At 41.0% G+C, this 6,789-nt stretch overlaps 1 pseudogene; it reads right to left on the bottom strand.

Moving 5' to 3' along the window:
• Window positions 1-5,951: 5,951 nt before the first annotated feature.
• Window positions 5,952-6,418, bottom strand: LOC127235590 (60S ribosomal protein L29-like; annotated as a pseudogene).
• Between the last annotated feature and the right edge of the window lie 371 nt (window positions 6,419-6,789).

The following is a 6,789-nucleotide window of genomic DNA, read 5'->3' as shown; positions in this document are numbered from 1 at the left end:
TTCTCCTTATGATGGAAGAAATTCGCTTTTTACACACACGTCTTTTGCTTTAAATAAAGAGGCAAAAATAAAAATATAATTTTTGGGAATTACACAGATCATGAGAAAATCAATTTTATTTGAACTAAAATAGGCTCAAGATAAAATATCTCCATGGTTTTAAGATAAAAAGCAACATGGGGACATACAGGGATGCAGTGGACAGGAAGCCCAGCCCAAATAAATGAATCCCTTGGGTGACAGAGGACCATCACAGGCATGGTCAGTCTGTAGTTATTGCTTATCCTGGAAAGCGCGCAGGACTAAGCATTCTTTGCTGCTGCTGATCTAAAATGTATGAAGTCTACAGGAAAGGACTTGGTCTCTAATAAAGGTCCTGGAGCAGGGTAGCTAAAAAGACACATCTGAAGTGAACTATCCCCTTCCATTCTTTTGAATTTTACCTCAAATTGAAAACAGGGAGAAGGGCTTCCTTTGGATGTAAATAAATGAAGATAAATGCAGTAGGTTATGTGCAGGTGACTCTTAGAGGGATGGTACCCTTGCCACTGTGCTCAGCAGCATCTTTGGGGCACAGCTGTAGTCTTTTTTCCCCTCAAGTTTTGTCATTTTTCACAAATTGTCACTTGGAAAGTTCAAAATTTTCTCTGAGAAAATAGTCCACATTGTTTGCTTTCTAAATAAAACATGTAATTAGGTATGGCAACCCATGAATGTAATCCCAGCAATCAGGACGTAGCCTAGACAGGTGAGAAATTCATCCCCAACGCTGTAACAAATTCTAAGATATCCTGGAATACAAGAAACTTTGCAGAAAAAAAAAATCAGAAACTGTAGATTGCCCCACCCCTGCACACGGACAGGTAACACCAAATGCACTCAGTGGCTTGTTGTTTGTTTGTTTGGGGTTGCCATTAAATTACATTTTTGCTTTCCCTTTCCTTCCACCAAACCCTCCGACTCCCCACTCGACTTCAAATTCATGGCCTCTCTTTTTACTCCTTGTTACCACATGCATAAATTCATATATATACATATGTATATATATGACATTTATCACAATATAATACATATACATATAAATACAACCTGCTCAGCCTGTATGTTGTTACTTGTATGTGTTTTTCAGCAGTGACTGGCACTGGACACCTGATCGGTGTGCTTCTCCCTAGGGAGGAATACCTCTCTCATCCTCTGCTTTCCTTAGTTGCCTGTAGTTCTTTGTGTTGGGCCGAGACCTCATGGGCTTTTCCTCACCCACTTTGGCTTGCTCATTGGTGTCGACCCTGTTCAACTCATGTTTGGGTGGTCGTGTTGGTGAGATGTTATGGCTATAGCTTCTGATATTAACTAAGAGACAAAAATCTCACAGAAAACTTCCTGATGCTTTGCCTCTTATAAACTTTTAACTCCCCTCCTCAGCAATGATCCCCGAAACTTAGGTTTAAGAGTGTTTTCTAGATGTATCTATTGTGGTCTCCAAAGAAAAGTTTCCTCAGTGAGGGGTGAAGACGTATCTGTGGTAGAAGGACGGATGTTAATGGATTACTGTTAGAGAGTATGCTGGGTTAGTAAAGCAGGGGTTGTAGATTCTGCTCCAGTGAGCATGTCTTCACTAGCACTGAATAATTAGCGAGGGTTCCAGTACTAGGCATGGTTTCCTTCTTGCTGAGTGTGTCTTAAGTCCCATTAGAGAGCTATTGGTTACCACCAATGTATGTTCGCCACTACTGAACCTGAAAGGGTTTTGGGCTATGTTAGTCATTTATTGGCATCATCATTGGATAGGACTGTTAGCTGCTTCCCTCCTTTGGAAGCTTGCACGCCACCTTTTGGTATCAAGAAAGCTAATCCTCAGGGATGGGACATTCAGGTCATCTCTAGCTCAGGGGCTTCAGGGCCCTGTTTCTAAAATGCATGATACCTTCAGAAATAGAAACCTACCTTCCAACTCTGCGGGGGGAAGGGGGGAGGCTGTATGTTCTGAGAAACTCTTAGACAGTACTAGCCAACAGTTCTAAAGAGGGCTTCTCATATCTGGTATTGGGGTTTTTGTTAGGTGGTCGCTGGTCCATTGGCCCACGTGATAAAGGTTCTTTAAAATTGTATATGTCTATTTATACACTAAATTGCATGCATTAGAGGTTTTGTGGGTAAGTAGATGATAAATAAATTCTTGTGAATGTTCTCAGCCATCCATATTTTCACTGCGGTTTTTGCCTCCTTACCTTTCCCCCAGGAGACCCGCTTTTCCAATTGACCCTATCATATCACTTGTATCTTGTTATTCCCCTTACCCTCCTCCACCTTCTGTATTTGCACCCTCCCCGTTCCTAAAGTTTCCCCCTTTCCCATTTTCCAATTCTGCTTACTTGAACTCTACTATTCCCTTTTTACTGTTCTTCAGTCTCCCGTCCTAGCAATGGCCCTGTTTTATTCTCCCGATTTTGGTAGTTAAATAATATTCCATAATGTATATGTACCCCATTTTCAATATCCATTCATTCATCAGTTGAAAGACATTTAGATTGTTTTCATTTCCTAGCTATTGTGAATAGAGCAGCAATAAACATGCCAAGTATTTGTGGAGTAGGACGTTGATTCCTTTGGGCATATGTCAGAGTGGTATTTTTTAGCTTTATTGAGACTTCTCCGCATTGACTTTCATAATAGTTGTACCGGTTTGCAATCCCACCAACAGAGAACAAGGGGTCCCTTTTCCCCATGCCCCCTCCAGCACTTGTTGGCAATTGTTTCTCCATTTTTGCCGTTCTGACTGGACTATGATGAAATCTCAGAGTTGTTCTTATTTGCATTTCTGTAATTATCGAGGACAATGAATATGTTTGAGAAATTTCTTAGACCTTTTACTTCTTCTTTTTAGAACTCTCTATTAAGGTTTCAGACCCCCTTTTTTGAATGGGTCATTTTGTTTTGTTTTGTTTCTTTATTCTGTCTATTCTTTTTTTTTTTTTTTAGTCCTTCATATATTCTGGATATTAATCTTTTCTCTTACCTGGTTGATGGTTTACTTAGCTGTGCAGACTTTTTTCAGTTTCATGAAGCTCCACTTACCAATTGTTGGCTTAACTCTTGGGGAAATTGAGTCCTATTAATATATATATATATATATATATATATATATATATATATATATATAGCCATGGAATACATGACACCCTGTTCTAAAAACAAAAGCAGTAGATTGCCCTACATCCACACACATTCTAGTAGTATTAAGTGTATTCAATGTTTTTTTTTTTAATTCACATGAAGGTGGTGGGGGTATAATGAGAGGTGAAACAGAGAGAAATTTCAGGAGAGAGAAAAAGGCTGGATTTGGTCAATACACAATCTGTGCATGTATGGAATTCTCAGATAACAAAAACTCAACTGTAGTGCATTAAAAGTTGGAGAAAGATTGTTCAGTTTCAATGGGAAATGTGCATCCTCTTGGAAGATACCTTGTAAAGTGAAATATAAAACACATAAATAGCATCAAAACCAATTCTTTGATGTATCATAAAAGATGCATAGTGTCTCTAATGTAGACAATTTAAAAATTGCCTAAGTATGAGTTAATATAGGAAAATAAATTTCTAATTAGAATATCTGTTGCCTGTCTAGAGACATGCAATAGTATTTTTAAATAATGACAAATATGAAGGTATAACTGATCTGAGAAGATCCTCCTTGTAAAAGCTGACGAATGGATGCTGAACCTGCATCCATCCTGGCCCTCATCAGAAGCAGATGGCTTTTCATCAGTTGGGTCTGAGCTGAGCCCTCATTTTTGGCAGCGGTATCTGAATTGTCATTTAGAACTGAGACACACTTTTCAGTGCTGTGTGTAGAAGCTGGACCTTGTGCTTTCAGCTTCAGTTCTTTATGTTGATTTCTGGTAGTCTGGGAATGAGCACCTGAGTATTGATCAGCAAGGCAGTTTCTGTGTAGCCCTGGTAATGACACTTAGTACAGTTGATTGACATTTTAGCAATGACAATTAAAAACGCAGAGCTCTTCACTGTTAAAAATATAGTGGGGGTTAGAGTATTCAGGCTACACAGTAGAACCTAGTCTTGGAGAAACAGAATCCAAGCAAACAAACCAACAGAGGGGAGGTTACAGCAGAGTGATGGACTGCTTACCCAACGTAAAAGGATCCCTGCAACAATCTCCAGGCTCATAAACGAACAAACAGGCTCAGCCTGGCCTTTACCAACTTCCCTTGTAAGTGGACGGGAATGTAGCTGGAGGAATTGGTACTATTAGTAAGAGGCTTACAGAGGGAGGTGGGTCTGGCTTACCTGTCATGGATATGAAAAGCACCCATGTCAGGTTTCACCTGAGGCATAGTTCCATAAAGAAGACCCATCTTTAGTCCCACGTATTTCTAACCGTCAGCACAAAACTCTACATTTATCAATAAGTGCGTGCATGACATTTGTGTCTCTTAAAAACACTTTCCCTACAGGATTTTTAGTGAGCTTCAATGCACCAAATATGGTTTAAGTCCTTCCACATGTAGAGATTTTAGTTTGCCAGGAACATTAATGAAATCATGTGGTGCTGAGGAGAGCTGAAGGTTGTTTTAGAGTGGACCATCATGTTTCACTAGCAGGCTCCTCCTTTGGAGAAAGGCAAGCATTATATCTGCTTCACAGATGGAGTTTAGTGTAAAGGGAAGCTTGCTTGTTGAATGTAAGAGACAAGGTGAGATCCATTTCTTTTGATTTGAAATCTAATTAGCCTTCCAATTAAAATGCTTAAACACTGAATTTGTAATTTGAGGCTTTCAAATTAAAATTGTTCGGTATAAATCTATAATGCAAGAGTATCTCCCAGGAGAGAGCAAAATAAAGATGAAGAATAAGGAGACACTTACCTTGCTGCAGGTGAAGGATCTTTCCACACCCAAGACCTACTTCACAGGGTAGAAGTTGGTTGTTGATGTATCTCATCAAAGCTCATGTGCTCAATAGCAGGATTTCAATAATCCTTGGTTCACCAGTTTTCATGACTCACAGTACTGGAATGAGTTTTCGATACTGTCTACAGATAATAGTTTCTTGTAGATCAGGTGAGAGACTCTGTTTGCTGCTTCCTGCTTCCTGGTTCCTGGGCTTGGAAACATTTAGAATTTTAGTTCCCCGGGTGTCAGTTCTACAGGTGAAAGAAATGCAGGCACCCTGATGTGACCGATGTGTGGAGAATCCGTGGTAGCGACACTTGATTGCTATAAATCCAACAGGGTTCTTAGAAGAAACGGTGATAAAAGTCCCCTGTTTTAACACCTTTCTCAGAAATATGAAGTGGAAAAACTACCTCAACCCGTAGCTCTTTGGTGATTTCTTTTGATTTATCCAAATGATGTTCAGCCAAAGGTGTCTCACTCTTAATTTCCCTTCAGCCATTACTGTAAATGAGAGCGGTGTCTCAATTTCCTTCCCATCAATCTGTTCCATACCATGAGCAACTTTGGTGCTAGGTAAGTATGAGATTCCTGTTGGCTAGAAGCAGTCAATGAATTAAAGTGCAGAAGAGACACTCTTTGGTTGCTTTTGTTGACTGGCATTGTCATATTCCTAAAACCCCAGGGTAGGGTGGTGTCCACCTGCAATTCCAGTACTCCAGAGACTAAGTCAGGAAGGCCAAGGGTTCTGGGGCAACATGAGCTACATAGAGAGCCTGAGGCTATGCTGAGCTCCACAGGAAGGCACTGTTTACAAACCAGCAAAGCTGAGCATCTGCCTTTGCTCCCGTTGAAATTATCTGAAATACGCTGAAACATCATACTGGTGCCTTGTCTTTTTTTTTTTTTTTTTTTTTTTTTTTTAACAGATCTTGCCTCAAGTTTATTTGTAAAAACAGCATAGGGCACAGGTCATCTGCAGATAGTGTGTAGATGTGTCACACCAGTCCATCTGTCTTCACAGTGGCAAAAACCATTTCTATGGGGCCTTGGTGATTTGGGGAGCCTGAGCTGGAGCTGCAGCCTGGGCCTTAGATGGAGCCAGGCCTCTGCCTTGGTTTGAACCTTGGGCTTTGGTTGGCAGAGCCTATGACCCTTGGCCATGTACTTTCTAATCTTCTTCCCAAGCTTGGGGTGAGCGATGAAAGCCAGACGGCTGAGTTTGCAGCCAGGACCCTTTGGCATCTTGGGTTTTACCACCTTGGCTTCACAAAGAGCCTTGATGGCCTCTGCGCGTGCACTCATTGCCTTGGCGTTGTTTGCCTGCATCTTCTTCAGGCCTTTCTTGTTGTGTTTCTTGGCAAAGCGCGTGTTCCTCAGGAACTTGGGGTCAACCCCCTTAAGAGATTCGCATCTTTGCGATCGGGGTTTCTTGATGCCATTTCTGTGCCATTTCCGGGACTGGTTGTGTGTGGTGTGGTTCTTGGACTTGGCCATGTCTGAACAGTATCCAGCGGCACCCGAAGTGCCTGGGACCGGAAGAGAAAGAGGAAGGACACAGTCGGTGCCTTGTCTTTGTGCTTGTAAATTTTGGTAAATTTCATAGTTAACGGATGTGTTTTATTTTTCGCGCGCACGTGTGTGTGTGTGTGCGTGTGTGTGTGTGTGTGTGTGTGTGTATGTGTGTGTATGTGTGTACACAACTACTGTGGGGGCTTTAGGCACAAGACTTCTTGAATGTACTAACAGGTAATTTTATGTATGGAAAGTGATTTAAACTAAATATAATATTTAAGGTGTTATTAGGGAAATGTCTTCTACATGTTGCATTAGATGTGGTTCAGTCCCCAGTAGAACCATCTGCTGCCTACTTGGTA

Source organism: Phodopus roborovskii, unplaced genomic scaffold (genome assembly GCF_943737965.1).
Source record: "Phodopus roborovskii unplaced genomic scaffold, PHOROB, whole genome shotgun sequence".
NCBI classification, from domain to species: domain Eukaryota; kingdom Metazoa; phylum Chordata; class Mammalia; order Rodentia; family Cricetidae; genus Phodopus; species Phodopus roborovskii.
The sequence above is the reverse complement of the archived record's forward strand: the minus strand, read 5'-3'. Positions and strand labels throughout refer to the sequence as shown.